This window comes from Amia ocellicauda, chromosome 2 (genome assembly GCF_036373705.1).
Source record: "Amia ocellicauda isolate fAmiCal2 chromosome 2, fAmiCal2.hap1, whole genome shotgun sequence".
In the NCBI taxonomy this organism is placed as follows: domain Eukaryota; kingdom Metazoa; phylum Chordata; class Actinopteri; order Amiiformes; family Amiidae; genus Amia; species Amia ocellicauda.
Genome location: NC_089851.1, coordinates 1269065 through 1288369, shown reverse-complemented (window position 1 = coordinate 1288369; position 19305 = coordinate 1269065). Strand labels below are relative to the sequence as shown.

Sequence of the window (19305 nt, the reverse complement as noted above, 5' to 3'; positions counted from 1 at the left end):
GAATTCAGAGAAAGAGTTTTGTTGGCTATGCTGCAGCAATGGTAATCTGGTCTCAAGCTCTTTCATTTTACTAAATTTGGATTTATTCAGATTAGATGCAAATAAAGTTGAAGTGTCCTTGATGAAGCCTTTGACTGCGTCCCATAAAACACAGGGGTCCCCCACAGAGCCACGATTAAAACCAAGAAGCTCATCTAGCTTAGTTTGAAATGAAGCACGGAAATTCTCTTTTTGCAATAATGTGGTATTGAAGTGCCATCTTGAAGCACTATTCAGAGTATCAGCTGAAAACATTTTACGAATAATGCATGAATGATCAGAGATCACATTTGGCAGTATCCCAATGCTGTGTACCTCAGAAAATAAAGTTTTAGAAACTAAAATGTAGTCAATCCTAGAATATGATTTATGCCTTGCCGAAAAGAAGGTCAACCAGTCCAAGATCTGAGACAAAACACTGAAAATCCCCTGTGGCGAGAGACTGTGAACCAGCCCCCTGCAGGTTGGAGCGGTCGATAGAGTTCATAACAGCATTCATTTCAGCATCTATAATAATGCTAAAATCTGCCAGATCTAGCAATAATTTGGTGACAGAATTAAAGAATTCAGGGTAAAATATTGTAGGGGCATAGATTGACAAAAACTTTTTTTGCCCTAGACAACAGTCTTCACATACGACACTCTGCCATCTTGTGCTCCATGAGATTCCAACACCGTTACCTGCAGGTTGCGTCTCACTATTATCACAGAGCCTTTACTTAGAGTCAGCACATGCAGATGCTACAACATAATATTTATTGGCAAATCGGTGTACGTCAGATTGTCTAAGATGGCTCTCCTGTATAAATGTGCTTTCTGCGAAGTAAGTCCAGACATCTAGCTCGCTTCACCCACCCCTACCAGCATAAGAGACAACAAATTGTAACACAATCACACATCAGGTGCTGAAATGAGAGGGGTCCAGTACGCCCCACCAACTATATTAGCATCTCTAATCCACCCTCTCCCACATACATAACCCCCTCCCCTTGACCAATGTGAAAACTATACAACAGGAGAGAGAGGTAAACTGAGGTTTACACCTCAACACCATGTCTACTCTGCTGTACCAACCCTTACCTTAAAATGTAAGCAACTTTTTAACATAGGTTGCTATAATAAATGTAACGCACTGAAAAGAAAAAAAACATAAGAAATAAAAACAAATAAGACAAAATTAAAAAGACAGACATACAGCATCAGCACAGTATATAATAGTAGAAGAAACCTTTTCAGCAGTGCTCAGTCTGCAGTGTACCCCAGTCAGTGCAAACCCATTTCCCCCTTCCTCTCCTCTCATCCACAATCACAGAGAGAGAGAGAGAGACAGACAGACAAGAGACAACGGAAGATGGCAAGTCCTTCAGACCATGTATGCAAAAATAAAACAAAAAAATAAACGCTATTATAATGTAGTGAAAACAAACAAAGCCTTTATTCCTCCTCCCCTCCCAGTAAACGCACAAATGAACGCACCAGTTTGACTAGACGCGCTAACGCAATGCATTCCAGTGAATGTAGTGCCGGAGTCACTGGGAACAGTACAGCCCAAAGGTTTTTGCATATCAGGGTGGACAAACACCGCAGTATGGTGCACATAGCCAGACCACACCAGCAATGGTTTTAACAAAAAAAAAAAAAAAAAAAAATGCAATAGTCTGCTAATAAGCCAGTAATTAATTTATGTAACTGCAATTAGTCGGTGCCATTCAGTTCAGGGAGTATCTCTTTTGAATAAAAGTTCCTTGCTGCCTCTGGAGTATCGAAGATGATGTCCTTTCCCTTAAATGAGATGCGAATCCCCTCCGGAATTCCCACGACGCGTAGATTATTTCTCCTGCTCTAGTTCTCCAGGTCATCTATTTTGCCATGGAGCTTGTCATTTTCCGCACCAAGCAGATTGCAGACCGATTCAAGGCCAGTAAGGTGGCTGTCAAATGTGTTCATAGAGCCCTCCATCTCCCGAACTTTATCAGAACACTCGGACACCGCGGCTTTAATGGGAGCAATTATCGATTAAATTTCGGAACAAAGCATAGCAATCTTGTGCCGAACAACTCCCTTGACGATCCTGCGGAAATCATCAAGCATAATGGAGCTGCAGCCGGGCTCCCCTCTGCTCTCCCTTACTTCGGCGGTCAGCCCAGAAGCAGGTGTAGTCGGATCCGATGCCATAATTTGTTTGCCTGACGGTTTTGGTGGCATTGCAAAGTGATAATTACCAATAGCAGCAAAAATAACAAATTAAATAGAAGATTAAAAAGTCATACTGATTAAAACAAACAAAAAAAACCTACTTATTTAAAAGGAAGGATAATGAAGGATTGCTAAAGCTTTAATGAAAAATTCAGGAACTACTGCATAACACGTCTACTCCATAGTACACCCCCTGGTGGCTCCCCGCTACCACAAGTCTGATTTTTTTTTTTTTTTTTTTTTTTAAAACAGCATTTAGCAATTTACACGGAACTTCTGGGATTAGCTCCGGGGGCTGTTCTACTGGCTCGGCTTCAAAGGGTGGTCGATCCAGTAAATCCCGGCCGATCACTGCATACTGCCCGACGGCTGAAGGGGTCGAACGTAGACTCACGACTGTGAAACCAGCCCGGCATGGAGGGGTGAATCAGCTCCGGCTAGTGGTGGTCCAAGCTGGTGCCAGGGGGTCTCCAGGACCAGCGAGGGGGTTCATCTCGGCGGTCTCGTCAGTGAAGACATGCGTTCCCACTTAGAAGAATCATCTGGAAAAGCTCATCCACCGAATTACTATTCGAAGAGTCTCAGGGGGGGGGGGGGGGGGGGACACGACAAAAAAAGTCGTTAAGCCTTAAGGTTAAAGAACTTAAAGCAACCAGAGCATAGCAGTCAAACCCTTTTGCTTTTTAGACATTTGAAAATAGCCTTAGGAACTATCCCTACACACTTATTTATGTACAATATATTTAGAAGAACTTAATAAAATACAGCTATCTAAAACATTATAATATAAAAGAGCATATGCTGTAAATAAGTCAAACTGTTCTTTAAAAACTTAATAAAACGCCTAAAATACAAAAATACCTACATTTCGCTTTTAAACTAACCTTCCAAGTGTAAACACTGCCTGATCCCAGGGCTTCCAGCTTCATGAACGTTTTCACAATATTTTTAAATAGTCAATAAAATGAACACAATCAAGCCTTTATAACAAACTTTAAAGCCTCTAGACATTTTAAGCAGAAGTATAATCGCTGTAGACAAACCAAACTACTTACTAAACCCTTTCTGTCAACCCAAGCTTAACTTCACAACCAGACGGGCGGGCAATCGGCCATTTCTAAACACGTTTCCCAGGAACCGCTGCTTCACACGAAACGGTCTCACAGCCCCGACATTACCCACCAGACAAAGCGCTTTAAAACATTAAAGTTTGAAAGACCTCACAGAATAATATTTTCTTATGTTTTTCGACCGGACTAGCTTTTTGCGCGGCTGTGAAGGTATAAGACAAGTTAAACATTAAGCCAAGCCGCTTTATAAGAAGCTTTAACCTAGTTTACGGGCTACAGATACATCCTCACAGCTAGCGGCTCCCCAGGCTGCTGCTCTTTCAGGCTCCTGTTCCTGAAGGTAAAACGATGTGGAGGGCCTTTCGTGGTCTCGGACCACGTTTCTTAAAACTGTCAAAAAGGAAAAGGTTTTAAAATTAACAAAACTGAACTCATACATCTTACAGACCCGCAATACAAAAAACCTGCGATTTAGTGCTTACCCGGCTGGCAGACCGCCCGTCTAGCAGCGAGCGCTTCATCCACCATCCTTTCGGTAGCGTCCGGGTAATGAGACCTTCATTAACATACGTCTTCAACACACAGCAAAAAGCGGACGTGCGTCAGTCACAGCTGCTCCACGTCATCCCCTCGGCGTTGGGAATGAACTCCTGTTGACGGTCTGTAAAATAAGGCCACAGAGCTTAAAACAGATATTTACAAAACACGCAAACAATTCGTGCTGCGACAATGCGATGAATCTGAACTTACCGAGAAACTCGTTTAAATCGAAATCGCGGATGCCGTTTCCTGCCATCGTAGATCTTCAGTAAACCGCGGTCTTCACCTCAATTGAAAGCGGATTATGAGGCTGCCAAGCGGAAGCCCCTTGCCCTCATACTTATACCCATGAGCGGACACCGGGGGCTGCGAGTCTTTGTTCTGGGCCAGACTTTGAGCCGCCACGGTACAAATGAACACAGTAAAATAAAATAAAATCGCTCCGCGGCAAATACAGATTTGATACAGGGCTCTGCGAAAGAGACACGGGAAGAAGGCTCAGGATTGCAGTGACTACTGACAAAACTTAGCCCGAAGTGAGGGGATTATATAGGGCCCAGGAAACCAGGTGGGAAGGTGCAGGACGCATAGGAACATAGGGAGAGTGAACAAGTGCACACGGGAGACCGGAATGTTAATTGACTGATTGGCAGTTGCTGGGAGAAGGGAGAGGGAAAGACGGGGTGATAGCGGCCTCTAGTGGAGAGAGAGGGTGAGTACTGGGGAACCGTGACACTTACTTAAAGACAGTTACTAGAATGTATTTAAGTAAAAATGTATGAACACATTATGAAATAAATAAAATATAGCAACATCTTAAGTTTAACTCTGACGAGCTTTAAACATAGCAGATGGGTTTTTTACAAAAACAATGACCCCATACAGACTTAACACATGCTTTCTTATTTTATTTTTAATTAAACTTATTCCTATTATTAAGCAAACAACCTATCCACACATGTTTCCAGAGATTGAGAGAGACAGCATGGCTAGGGTAATCACACTATGAGGAGGGGGGTCTGAAACTTTTATTGGTCGGGCCTGAGTTACATCACAGACAATAGACATTGTTGATCTTATAAAGGAAATCTGATTTCCTAAACCATTACATGTATATTTAAAAAACAAACAAACAACAGACGGTTTGTCTGCAGACTCACTAATTAAGAGATTGGGTGCCCCACAGAACCCCCCCACCACTACAGGGGGATCTGACCCATTCACCCTGTACAGTTGATAAACAAGATCAAAGAACTACACACATAACCAGTGGGGAGATGGGGGGCAGAAGCCACTCAACACTACAGCAGGCTCTGAACTCTGGCCCTATTCACACTCTCCAGCAAGAACAAATACCTACAGACCTAATCAGTGTGGGGCGAGGGAGGGGGGATAGAGGGGCTATGGGGGCCTTGTGATTCAGGGTGAAATGGGTGTACACTTTTTTACGGATATGACGTAGCAATATTAATAAGGTGACGTCACACGTCATAAAAAATTAGGCCTCCCCCATAGAACCCTACTATCTACTGAGGATAAATGTATTTATTTAACATGCCCTTGTAAGGCCCTTGACATGGAAGCTCTCCACCTGACCAGAGTTCAGGTTTCTGAATGTTTGTGGTTGTCTTCCTGGGGGAGGTGTGGGATGCAGAAACCAAATGGCTTCCTTTGATGTACTGCAAAAGGTCCGATTCCACGGTCATCATTAACAACTGTCAATCAATCATTAACAAAACAGTTCCTGCCAATCTGGGAAAGCAATTAAGTCCACAAACAAATTCTTAACAAACAGCTCTGTGCTCTCTCTCTTTCTCCTCTTTGATCCTTTTATTATTGACAGGAATGACTAGAGGGTATGCCCTGAACAACTGCCTTAGTGGCTGTTGCTAGCTTACTACATCTACTTTGCTCGGTCTGCATACTATAATTAATATAAAACATAATACAGTCTCTTCAGGCTGTTTTATAAAAACTTCAATATGCCACTCTGTATCCTTGCTCAGAATACTATTTTTTGTTTTGAAGAGGAAAGGGTCTAACAAAAACAACAATAATAATAATGTTTAGTCACATCTACATGTATTTCTGCAGCTCCATACAGTTGCCCCCTTTCCCTTCTCCCCACACTAAGCAAAACAATGATACAAAATGGTTTAATAGAAGTATGCAAAAAAATACCAAGAGAAAGAAAATGTTGTATAGCACATACAAAAGGGATGGAGATGAAACAAAACACAAAGAATATGTTGAGCTGCAAAGAGATCTTAAGAAAGGGATCAGGAAAGCAAAGAGGGAAATAGAAAGAAACACAGCTCTTGGAGCTAAAACCAATGCAAAGAGCTTTTTTCAATATTACAACAACAAGAGGTCAATAAAGGAGGAAGTGAAACAGATAAAAGGCAAAACTTGAAGTATCTTGGAAAATGAACAAGATGTGGCAAATGTTCTAAATTAATATTTCACTGGAAGACAGCAAATGTCATACCAATCCAGAGGGAAACAGAGGGTGTCGATTAGAGGAGTCACTTCTAACTGGAGTGAGGTTGTTAGTGGAGTTCCACAGGGATCAGTACTAGGGCCTGTGCTTTTTCTAATCTATATTAATGATCTGGACTCTGGGATAGTTAGCAAACTTGTCAAATTTGCAGATGATACTAAAATAGGTGGCTCAGCAGATACAATCTCGGCAGCACAGGCTATTCAGAGGGACTTAGATAATATTCAGTTGTGGGCGACACCTGGCAGATGAAATTCAATGTGGACAAGTGCAAGGTATTACATGCAGGTAACAGAAATGTCCACTATAATTACACTATGAGAGGAACAGAACTAGATGAAGTAACGCATGAGAAAGACCTAGGAGTCTATGTGGACACTTTCTCCATCCAAAAAGTGTGGGGAAGCAATACAAAATTCAAACACAATGCTAGGGTATATTGTCAAAAGTGTAGAATTTAAAACAAGGGAAGTTCAAGAAAGATATCGCTAGGGGAAGTTCAGAGGAGAGCAACCAGACTTATTCCAGGTTGAAATGTCCTACTGAGAGACTGAGGTAACTGAACCTTTTCACCCTGGAACAGAGGGCTGTCACTGGGCTGTCACCCAAAATATACTGGTGTAGTCCCCTACCATTGGTTAGAGACATAGGACTGTGTGTGTATAAAACTCTTTAAGGAAGTTGAGACTAAGACCTGCGTGTCACCAGTTGACCTTCCTTACACAAGCGCTTGCTGAATAAAGACTCTGTTTGATTCAACCAACTCGACAGTCTTATTTCTGAAAATAATTAAAGTAATTAAAGGGGATTCTTCAAGGCAGTTCAGAGGAGAGCAATCAGACTTATTCCAGGTCTGAAGGGAAAGTCCTACTGAGAGACTGAGGGAACTGAACCTTTTCACCCTGGAACAGAGGAGACTACGTGGGGACTTGATTCAAGTCTTCAAAATCATGAAAGGCATAGACCACATGAAACTAGAGGAGCTTTTCCAGATCAGCAGGGACACACGCACCCGGGGACACACATGGAAATTGGGCTTCAAGGCATTCAAGACAGAAAACAGGAGACACTTCTTCACACAGAGAGGCGTCACAATCTGAACAAACTCCCCAGCGATGTGGCTGAAGAGACAATTTGGGAGCATTCAAAAACAGACTGGATAGGATCCTTGGATCACTCAGTTATTAATGGACACCAAACGAGCACGAAGGGTCGAATAGCCTCCTATCATTTGTAAGCTTTCTTATGTTCTTATGTTCTTATGTTCTTAATCTTATTTACAGTGAGGACAGAGAGAATAAATAATAATAATAATAATAATAATAATAATAATAATAATAATAATAATAATAATAAAGAAATAAAGATCATTCCATCTTTGCAGATCCTACTGTACTTTTTCTAACAGATGTAAGTAATTAGCCTGATAAACTTTTTCAATAGTATTAGTTATCTGAATACCCAAATATTTACCATTTGGCGACCACACAAAAGATCAAACAAACTGTTGGGTTTTGATGTTAGTGTTATTGTTTAGAGTCATCACCTCCCTTTTATCATAGTTTAATTTTAGCTAGATACTGCACTATATTTAGCCAAGCTTTGAAATACATGAATGAAGTATCTGGGTCAGTCACATACTGTTAAAGTACAACTTGACTGCCAGTCAAAACCCTTCAGGTACATGTGGATCACTTCCCAAGTTTATCACAGCAACCGTAGGAACCCTTCAGTGCACTACGAGCCCGGGAAGTAAAGTCACCGACACAATGCCAGATCGTTTGTCTTCAGTTTATTTTTGCAACAACACACACTTTTATACATGTCAGAAGTCTGATTGCCAAGAGTTCTGGGGCAGGTACATACAGATATTACAAACATATTACAGATCTAGTTGCTAGGCAGACATGAAATGTGTTCGATCTCATAAGTCATAACATTCATAACACACTCAAGAGTTTTAGTTGACACAGCTGCACGGTTTGCCTAGTAGTAGATGACGTGGGACTGAAGAGCAGCATGTATATTGTTTATGTTATTAGCTCTGAGCTGTTCCTCAAAATATAATATAAATATAGGGAGTTTTGCGGTTTGACATTTCCAAGATAGAGTCAAGAAGGCCTTGAGTTCAATTGTCTAGACCTTCACAGAAATAGTTATGCACGAGTATGTTATTTATGATATTATTTCTGCAACAATGACAAATTTCAGCCCACCTTGCCACGGCAACATTTCCAGTGAGATATTTTAACAATGTTAACTCTACAACTTCTGTTAAAGGCTAATCCTACAATAAGAATACAATACAATGAGTTACATGGTTACAGTAGGTTAAATAATCAGTATGCCCACCAAACTTAATTATCCCCAACAGTTAGTATATGAATATGTTATATAAAAATCCTTACACATACAAAAGGAGATTGTCTGCATATAAAGAGAGCTTATATTCTATACTGCCATAAATTATTCCTTTAATTTGTGAGTTAGATCGATTTGCAACAGCCAATGGCTCAATGGCCAGCGCAAAGAAGAGTGGGGAGAGGGGCATTCTTGCCTGCCCCCACCTAAAAGAAAAGGTTCTGAGATAAATCCTGAAGAGCTGGTATAATGTTTTATATTAATACTTGAAATACTAATATGTCAACAGAGCCAATTGTTTCAATTGTCAATCAAGCAAATGTTAGCAAGGCTGTTTTTACGAGTGCTAATGCTGCAGAAATCCCTCCCACCGTTTGCTTCATGGATTTCTGTGGCTTATCTTAAGGCTGGAGAGGTCACTTCATAGTGATTGATTGACATTTGTTAATGATGACCGTGGGATCGGCCCTTTCGCAGTACATCAAAGGAAGCCATCTGGTTTCCACATCCCACACCTCCCTCCAGGAAGACAACCATAGACATTCCAAAGGTCAGTGACCTGACCTCAAGCTACACTTTGTCACGCACCGTGGGGCACAGAAACAGGGGAACCCAGGTGCAGTGCTGAGAGGGATGGTCAGACAGGCGTGGGTTGGTACCGGCGGGACAGGGCAATCAAGGCAAGGCAAAGACGTGGTCGTGTTCACAGGCAAGGATCATGCGATCAGGCAAACAGAGTAATGAGGAAAGTCCAAAGTCGTGGTCGGTAGGTCAGGCAAGGAATCCAGGGAACAAGGCAATAACAAGACACAGGGAATAATGCTCGGAGATGTAGTGCAAAACTGACAAAACTTCTCAAAGAAACCCAGGATTGCTCCTCCGGACCACCAGGTACTGCAGCCTCCCCCATGATGCGACGGGAGCGCAGCAGGGTGTGCACCGCATAAGCAGGACCCTCATCCAGATCCAGAGGAGGAGGAGGAGCAGGAGAAGGCGAGGGATCCAACACCACAGGTTTTAAGAGGGAGACGTGGAAAGTGTAGGCGATCCGGTAGTGTGGGGGCAACTGCAGGCAGTAGGGACCTATCTACTGCGGGCTGAGTTTTTTTGAAGGGAGCTTCAGTTTGATGTCCCTGGTGGAAACCCAGACCTCTTGTCCTGGCAGATATTGAAGATGCTGGGTGGTGATGACACATGCAGTGGTCTTCTGTTGGCAAATGACACGTTGTAGCCATGTGTGCGCCGCTTGCCAGACCGCAACGCTCTGGTGAAACCAGTCATCCAGAACCGGGACATTTGTGGATTCTTTGTCCTAGGGGAAGAGAGCAGGCTGGTATCCGAAGGTGCACTGGAAGGGAGTGAGGCTGGAGGAGGAGCTGGTGAGAGAGTTCTGCGCATACTCTGCCCAAGGTAAGAAGCTACTCCAGTCAGTCTGCGACGTGCTGCAGTAGGAGCGCAGAAACCTACTTTCCTGGTTCAGGCGCTCTGTCTGTCCATTTGATTGGGGATGACAGACGGACGTGAGGCTGACATTCATGTTGAGAAAGGCAGACCAGACACGGGAGGTGAATTGGGGACCTCTGGCAGCCCATAGACGCAGAATACATGGGTAAAAAGCATTTCCACTGTCTCGAGAGCTGTGGGGAGTCCCTTCAGCGGAATGAGCCAGCAGCCTTTGGAAAACTGGTCGATTGCTACCAGGATGGTGGTGTAGCCCTGTGACTTGGGGAGATCCGTGATGAAATCCACAGCTATATGGGACCATGGATGGTGAGGAACAGGAAGTGGCTGAAGCAGACTGCAGGGAGGTGTCTGGAGGCTTTAGACTACGTGCAAATGGGGCAGGCACTGTCGAACCGTCCCAAAAAACCAGGCCGCCAGAATTTCCCCCGGACTAAGGCAACGGTGCGGTTGACACCTGGGTGACCGGAGGCAGGAGTGGAGTGGATCCACATCCGCAAGTGGTGGCGTACTGATGACGGGATGTATGTCTGGTTCCCTGGACAGGTGGAATGAGCCGGATCAGAGGCGAGTCCGCTCTGAATCTGGTCGCAGATGCTAGTAGTATAAATGCGACTTTCCATAAAAATGACAGGTCCTCAAAGTCCCAACTCCCGGTGCCCATAGAACAGAAGTCCCTCCTTACCCCTGGTTGCCCCTTGAACCGGAACCTGTCCTTCCCACCCTCCTCAGGGTTACCCTTTGACCCTCCCCCAGTCAGCCATCTTGGTAAGGGGGCAGCCATATTTTAAGGGGACAAAGTCATCTTGACAAACAGGCCCCCACTACCCCACCCTGTTGGTGTGGGGGTGTAATGTTTAAGAGGTTAAACTGTGTTTTTAGGTTATATGTTTAATGATTAGGTTTGGGATGATACTACAAAATAAAATACATTTAAATAAAAAGAAAGTTATAGGTATACCTTCCCACCATCCCCCGGGGTTACCCTTTGACCCTCCCCAGTCAACCATCTTGGTAGGGAACAATGCCATCTCGACTCCACTACCCCTGTTGGTTTTGGTTACAGAGTTTACACTATGTTTTTTAGGTTATATGTTTTATGATTTGGCTTAGGATGATACTGTGTTCACAAAATAAAATACATACAATTTAAAATTTAAAATAGAATAGCAAAATTAAATTTAAAAAATATATATTTACCCAGAGTGGGGTTCGAACCCACGCAGAGATACGTCCCTGTGTTTTTTAGGTTATATGTTTTATGATCCCAGGATCATATGCAGTCTATTTTAAATTGTTTCAAAATTTTCAGTTTCAACCACATCGTTGGTGAGTTTGTTTCAGATAGTGACAACTCTCTATGTGAAGAAGTGTCTCCTGTTTTCTGTCTTGAATGCCTTGAAGCCCAATTTCCATTTGTGTCCCCGGGTGCGTGTGTCCCTGCTGATCTGGAAAAGCTCCTCTGGTTTGATGTGGTCGATGCCATTCGTGATTTTGAAGACTTGAATCAAGTCCCCACGTAGTCTCCTCTGTTCCAGGGTGAAAAGGTTCAGTTAGTCAGTCTCTCAGTAGGACATTCCCTTCAGACCTGGAATAAGTCTGGTTGCTCTCCTCTGAACTAACTCTAGAGCAGCGATATCTTTCTTGAAGTGTGGAGCCCAGAACTGTCCACAGTATCCAGATGAGCTCTAACTAGTGCATTGTACAGTCTGAACATCACTGCCCTTGTTCTCAATTCTACACTTTTGACAATATTCCCTAACATCCTGTTTGCCTTTTTTTTTACTGCTTCCCCACATTGTTTGGATAGAGAAAGTGAGGAGTCCACGTCGATTTCTAGGTCTTTCTCATCTAGATCTGTACCTCCCATAGTGTAATTATAGTTGTCATTTTTGTTACCTGCATGTATTACCTTGCACTTGTCCACATTGAATTTCATCTGCCAGGTTTCGGCCCACAACTGAATATTATCTAAGTCCCTCTGAATAGCCTGTGCTGCCAAGATAGTATCTGCTGAGCCACCTATTTTAGTATCATCTGCAAATTTGACAAGTTTGCTAACTATCCCAGAGTCCAGATCATTAATATAGATTAGAAAAAGCACAGGCCCTAGTACTGATCCCTGTGGAACTCCACTAACAACCTCACTCCAGTTAGAAGCGACTCCTCTAATCGACACCCTCTGTTTCCTATACATCAACCAGTTCATAATCCATCTACTTACATTACCCTGAATGCCTACAGCTTCCAATTTAAGGATCAGTCTTTGGTGTGCAACCTTATCAAAAGCTTTTTGAAAATCTAAGTATATCATATCATATGCTTTCACCTGATCTACAGCTGCAGTTGCATGTTCAAAAAACTCTAATAAATTAGTAAGACATGATCTGCCTCGTCTAAACCCATGTTGACTATCCCCAAGAATATGGTTTTCATTAAGATGCTGCTCTTTTTTCTGTCTAATAATTTTTTCCAACATTTTACAGGTGATGCAGGTGAGACTGATTGGTCTGTAATTTCCTGGCTCAGTTTTGTCCCCTTTCTTGTGGATTGGTATGACATTTGCTGTCTTCCAGTCAGTGGGCACATCCCGTTCTAAGTGTCATTTGGAATATTTGAGTTTGCGGCCTATAAATAATTTCCCTAATTTCTTTAAGTACTGTTGGAAATATCCCATCTGGCCCAGGTGATTTGTTTGTTTTTGATTCTGCCAGTCCCTTTAGTACCTCCTCCTCATTTATCCTGATCTCTCTTAGGGTTTGACTGGACTGATTGTTAACCCGTGGCATGTCATCTGTTTTTCCTTTTGTAAAAACCTCTGTGAAATACTCATTTAGAACATTTGCCACATCTTGTTCGTTTTCTAAGATACTGCAATTTTTGCCCTTTATCTGTTTTACTTCCTCCCTTATTGTCCTCTTGCTGTTGTAATATTGAAAAAAGCTCTTTGCATTAGTTTTACCTATGTTTCTTTCTCTTTCCCACTTTGCTTTCCTGATCACTTTCTTAACATCTCTTTGCAGTTCTATATATTCTTTGTATTTTGTTTTGTCTCTATCTGTGATATCAGTTTGCCATTGGTTCTCTAACTAATGCCCTTCTGATTCTGTCTTCGTCATTCGAAAAGATCAAGTCAATGGATACGCATCCAGTTCAAGACATTGACCCTCACCTACCGCTGTCTCGACCACACTGCACCATGCTACCTTCAGTCACTCGTCTCTCCATACATCCTCTCCAGACCACTGAGCTCCTCCAGTGCCAGAAGGCTAACTCTGCCTCCTCTCCACTCTCCTTCCTCCAGAGCCGCTCCTTCTCATCCCTGGACCCTAAGTGGTGGAACGACCTGCCCACCGAAGTCAAAACAGCAGAGTCCTTGACCTCATTCCGGCGCTTAGTCAAGACGCATCTCTTCCGACAGCACTTGTAATATTAGTCCTCTATCCCTGCTAGATAGCACTTCAGCTTATTATGCTCCTCGCGTTCTTGATTGCTTTCCTCCTTGCTCCCTTTCCCGTAGCCCTCGTCTGTAACCCTACATCTTGACAGCACTTAGCTTTCACCGTCCAGGATGTAGGAAGTCTCTTACTGTACTTGTGTAAATTGTAATTGGAATTTGTAAAATTTATTTTGAATTTGCTGTATTTTAGCTAAGTTGAATTTGTAATGATTGATGCCTTGTACTTCTCTGTATTTTTGCACTTATGTTGTAAGTCGCCCTGGATAAGGGCGTCTGCCAAGAAATAAAAATAATAATAATAATAATAACAATATGCACTCTCTCTGGTTCACTGACAAATAGAGTTAGAAATCAGTCATTTACCATCTCAACCATTTCTATTTCTGCTTCTGTAGTCCCAACTGGGCTTTCCCAGTCTTTGTTTGGGAAATTGAAATCCCCTGTAAGAGAATTTTGAATGCTTGGTTTTTCAGTCAATCTAAATAAATAGCTGAACTGAAAACTCATAGTCAATTGGTTTCTCTTTTAAGATTATTTTTAGAGGGAAGATGCGGTCAAGTCACAGATGTGCAATAATCATTTATTTTGACAAAAATAGGAAACTAATATCATTCAATTATATTACTGAAAATAAGTAACATTAAGATTCTGCTGGATAATACCCATTTTCTTCTTTCTCCTCACATTACAGCTTATACACCAGTCTGGTCAGGCAGGAAGTGGTGTGTCTCTCTCTGTCTCTCCTCTCCAGCGCGGTCACTTCTGCCCCTGTTACACCTGTAACCAGAGTTGTGTTTCTTTTCCCAGTGAGGATTATAAGGGGGACAAGGTCCATAGTCAGGCTCAGTGTTTAAGAAAACATGAGGCCCCTCGACCTGGAATAGTTTTTCACAGGATTCTTTTTCAGTTTTCCCCTTATTATCAATTTTAACACATTTCCAAGCTCCTTGTTTCACTAATTCCTGTGCTCTGCAAATTTTAGGAAACAAATTCTGCCAATCCTCGGCTGCATCAGCTGAGATGCCCAGGATTGCTTTCAAATCAGGGTGTAATCCATGTAAAAAGGATTTCTTAAACTGTTCATCATATATATCATCGTCAATTGTATCCAGAAACAAATAGAGAGCTCATTTTCTCAGAGCATATGCCCTTACATGTTCACCTTTTCTCTGTGTTACAGAATAAAATTTAAAGTCAGAGAACATGCAGCTAAAACTATTGTTTTCCAATGCAGGTCGTTCAGTTGTGGGTGTAACTGAATGCAAGATAAAAGTCGAATTATTAATTCCTCTAAATCTGTCTCTAGAGTAATTGGACCCAAATCATCTCTGAAAGCTCTCAGTTCCAGAGCAGTCAGACGCTTATTTGTCTGAGGCTCATTACTGACTTGAGGATCATCAGAGCTGTCTGTGTTTCTGAATGACTTCGTCTTCTCGTACTTTCATGTATTGGACTCGGCCTTGTGTCGCTCGTCCTTAACATCCTGCGTTTCACTGCAGCCCGAGTGCGAACCACACAGATGGGAGCGGATTCAGGATTGAATTCACAGTCCCACGCCTCTCTCTCTAGCTCTTCCCAATATTCATCATCATCGGAGTCCAGTTCAGGACAACACGGACCTCCGACAGCTGCAGTGATAGCAGTTTTCATGCCTAGTTTGGTTTTTAAGCGCATTACTATCTGTTTACATGCGGTGTGATTACTTTGGGAATCATTGAACTGTTGCTGTAAAGTGCGGCTCTCTTTTCTCAGACTCTCATGGTCAGATCTGCGCTGCTCTTCATCGAAACACAGCATTACTGCTCACTGTCTGCATCTGAAGTCTCAACTCTGCATTTTGTAAAAGCAGGCAGATTTCTCATCGCTAACAGGTTTCAATTTAGTTTCTACCTCGGCAGAATGATCAGATAAGATCTTAACACACTGAGCTAACCCATACAGAGCAGATAATTTCAGTTGTGACTTCTTCACTTTTTCGTGTGTTAAGTCCGCTAAACAGGACTCTGTTCTGTAATGAAGTGCTCGGACTCTTCTTTATCGCGTTTTTAATTCAGTCTTTATGGACACACCGGCTTGCCTTCTGACACAGATTATCCATGTTTGCCTCTGTTTACAGAAGGTCACTTTTCAATCACTCGCCCACACTTTATGTGGTTTTCTTCCTTGGAGTTGAAATTACTACACACTCCTAAGGTTAATGATCAGTTCGTACAATCCTGGCTTTGCTGACGACACCGTTACGCGAGGTTCGTCTTTCAGGCAAAGTCGGATATACAGGCTATTCTGTCAATGCATGCACATTAATACTGCAGAGCAATCTGTGACTTGTAGCAAATATCCGTCATCTCCCCGTACTGGCCACCACTATGTAAGAGAATTTGGAGATGCTTGGTTTTTCAGTCAATCTAAATAAATAGTTGAACTGAAAACTCATAGGTCAATTGGTTTCTCTTTTAAGATTCTTTTTAGAGGGAAGATGCGGTAAAGTCACAGAAGTGCAATAATCATTTATTTGGACAACAATAGGAAACTAATATCATTCAATTATATTACTGAAAATAAGTAATAAGCTTCTGCTGGATTACAGTAAGAAACAGATAATACCCATTTTCTTCTTTCTCCTCACAGTACAGCTTATAGGCCAGTCTGGTCAGGCAGGAAGCGGTGTGTCGCTCTCTGTCTCCCTCCAGCTCTGTCTTGTGTCTCGTTGCAGGATGAAGAAGTTAAGAGAACTCAAATTCTCTTTGTTTTCCCTTTTATAAGGTTTCCTTCCAACCAATAGCATTTTGCCACCACCATGACTTGGGTGCCTTATGCTAAAGTAATTTAGAAGTGGGGGTCATTTCGAATTTGGCTAGGAGCCAATCAGAGGACAGGTCCCCTTTTGGTCTCTGGTCATAAAGATAGGGTTACCAGGGCTACCAAGGCTACCAGGGGCTACATGGAGGAGGTCTGTTTCCTCTACCAAACCAGATGGTATAGAATTTCCCATAGAAAAATATATTCTAACAAATAATATCTTACACATGTATCTGAGGGACTGGAGATCACATGCTTGTGTTCTAAGTTTTTTTAAGTGTGTACATAGCTGTGCCCAGTGGCGGTTCTAGGATTTTTCTGTAACAGGGGCCATTAAGGGGCAACATGTTACATTCAGGGGCCAAGTACAGGGTACATTCAAGCACACAAAATAATGTATTCAGTACGGTGCAAATACACTTCGGCAGTCATTCCTTTTTCAAATGCTCTAATAAAAAAATATGTGCCAGTAAAGTTCTTAATGATTTTTTTTCATTTATTTATACTGTGCATAAAGGACACAATGCATAAATCACACAATAAGGTAAAGTGCAGCAGAGCACAGCAAATTCAGAACAGAAAAAGAGGTATTTTAACATGTACGTATGTTACCATAACACGGTTTCCAAATACAATTCACAGTGTGGATATATTTACCTAAACATTTGTTTCTTATTTCTCATCTTTGTCACATTGTCAGAAAAACAAATTGCAATTTAAGCCCTTTTTTGATGAGATAAACAATATTGAACATGCAAAGCAGCATTAACATACTGTAGTAGGAGCAACAACTTGCACCTCCCAGCTTAAACATCTCTCTCTCTTTATCTTTCTCTCACTCAATTTCTTTCACTTGCTCATTCACAAATACACACACCTCAAAAAAGAAGAATTCTCCGATTGCTATGCTTGGAGCTGAAACGCCTGACAAATTCATCCAAATCTAATGACCTGGCCCGTCGGGATTCAACGCTTAGGACACCCAAGTGACTCAAACGGGCATCACCCATGGTTGTCCTCAAGTGGTTTTTAATAAGTGCTAGAGCTGAAAAACTTCTCTCACAAGAAGCACTGCTTACCGGTATTACTACAGCAATCTTGCAAAGCCTGAAAAGCTCATGGAACACCTCTTTGAAAGGCTCCAGAAAAGCAACAAACTCAAGGAGCGTGGTCAATCTCTTCATTCCACTTTTCTCTTTCCTATCCAGCACTCTCTTGATCTGATACATCTCATTTGACAAGTCCTCAACATTTTAGTCAAAAATCTTTGCAAAGGAAAAAACAGCCTCTTCCTGTAAAAAGGTAACACTTTGTGGGTGAAGTGCTGGAATTCCCTTCATAATTTTGCAGTTAGAGAACTGTCTTTGCAACTCACCAGCCATTGAATCAAGCACCGGGTAGTACACATGTCTCTTAAAGCTTTCCCCATCATCTTTATTGACTCTACACTCACCAGATGGTTCAGTTATTATGTAATCACGCAATCGTGTGTTCATCTTTGGCTGCCTCTTCTCAGTCTTTTCCAAGCCGAGATCACATTTTACAGCCATTTCCTCAACCTCTTTCCACATAGCCTCAAAATAGGCCTCACTCCTGTATTGCTCTAATGTGTCCAGCAATGATTCTACAAGAGTGACTGCTGCTGCTAGATCCAGTGAGGGGGACTGTAACATGTCCGACAAAAATTTGGACTGTCCCAGGACTTTGTTGAATGTCACTAGAACACCAATGAAACTAACATCAAGTTGAGCTAATAAACCACGAGCATCTGTTGCCCGATCACCGTCCTTTTCCTGCCCAATTTGCTGAAGAACACGGTACACTACTGGAAGTCTATCAAGCATATTGCGACAGGCTGAAAATCTGCAAGCCCACCTGGTGTCATTTAATGAAGGCATTTTACGGGGTTGACCACCATACATCTCTTTCTGTATGTCATGCCATTTTGTGTGCACGTAAGATCCTGATAGGAAATTATGTAATTTCTGCATGAGTGAAAAAAAGCAACCTGCCTCAGTCACCGATTTAACACTATCCACAATCACAAGATTTAAGCAGTGAGCCTTACAATGCACATAAAAGGCATATTTTGCTACCTCCTGAATTCTTGTGCAAACGCCAGAATGCTTGCCACTCATGATGGCAGCTCCATCGTAGCCCTGTCCAACGAGGTTGCTATGATACTCCAGCCCATGTTTTTCCAAGCATTTTATAATCAGTCTACTTAGACCTGCTGCATCAAGCTGTAAGGCATTCACAAAATTAAGAAAGCTCTCATTGATGGTACCATTATAATAATACCTCACAACAAAAGACATCTGCTCTTTCTTTTGCAGGTCTTTTGTTTCGTCTGCGATTATGCTGAAGACCTCGCTTTGTTGAACTTCCTTGATTATGTCAAGTTGAACCATCTCTGCAAGCGTTTCTAAAATTTCATTTTGAATGTTTTTACTGGTGTATTTTGCATTCCCATGTGCATTCATGCGTTTCTCAATTAATGAATCGTGCTGTGCAATTGCATCCAAGATGGCTAAGAAATTGCCGGGGTTATCCGAGCCTTCAGATTCCCTGTGTCCACGCTGAGAAATGTTTTGAACAGCTGTTAAGAGCAGCACCTGAGCAATGGTTTTGATATATATCTGGTTCTCTCTAACTCTTTTTTCCCTTTCTTTGTTTATTGATTCGATCATGGAGGTTTTTTTTTCAATGACTAATTTGTGCTGTGTCCAAGCAAACACAGCACTTCTGTGATGTTGTGATTTGCAATGATCTCTAAAGCCACCATTTCTGCACAGTGCTTTTTTCCAATTAGAGAACCCAGATTCTGACCTGAATATAGACATTGGGGCATTTGGGAGTGAAAAGTGGCGACAAGGGTA

The 19305-nt window shown here is 42.1% G+C and overlaps 1 long non-coding RNA gene across 2 annotated transcripts; it reads right to left on the bottom strand.

Moving 5' to 3' along the window:
* Positions 1-778: 778 nt before the first annotated feature.
* LOC136761198 (uncharacterized) lies at positions 779-3949 on the bottom strand. Of its 2 annotated transcripts, none has more exons than XR_010820333.1 (2): positions 3788-3949; positions 779-2815 (listed from the first exon to the last, which is right to left on the bottom strand). It is a non-coding gene; the product is annotated as an uncharacterized LOC136761198 (long non-coding RNA). The 2 variants fall into 2 exon arrangements; XR_010820331.1 differs by having other exon boundaries at positions 779-2802.
* Positions 3950-19305: the final 15356 nt, after the last annotated feature.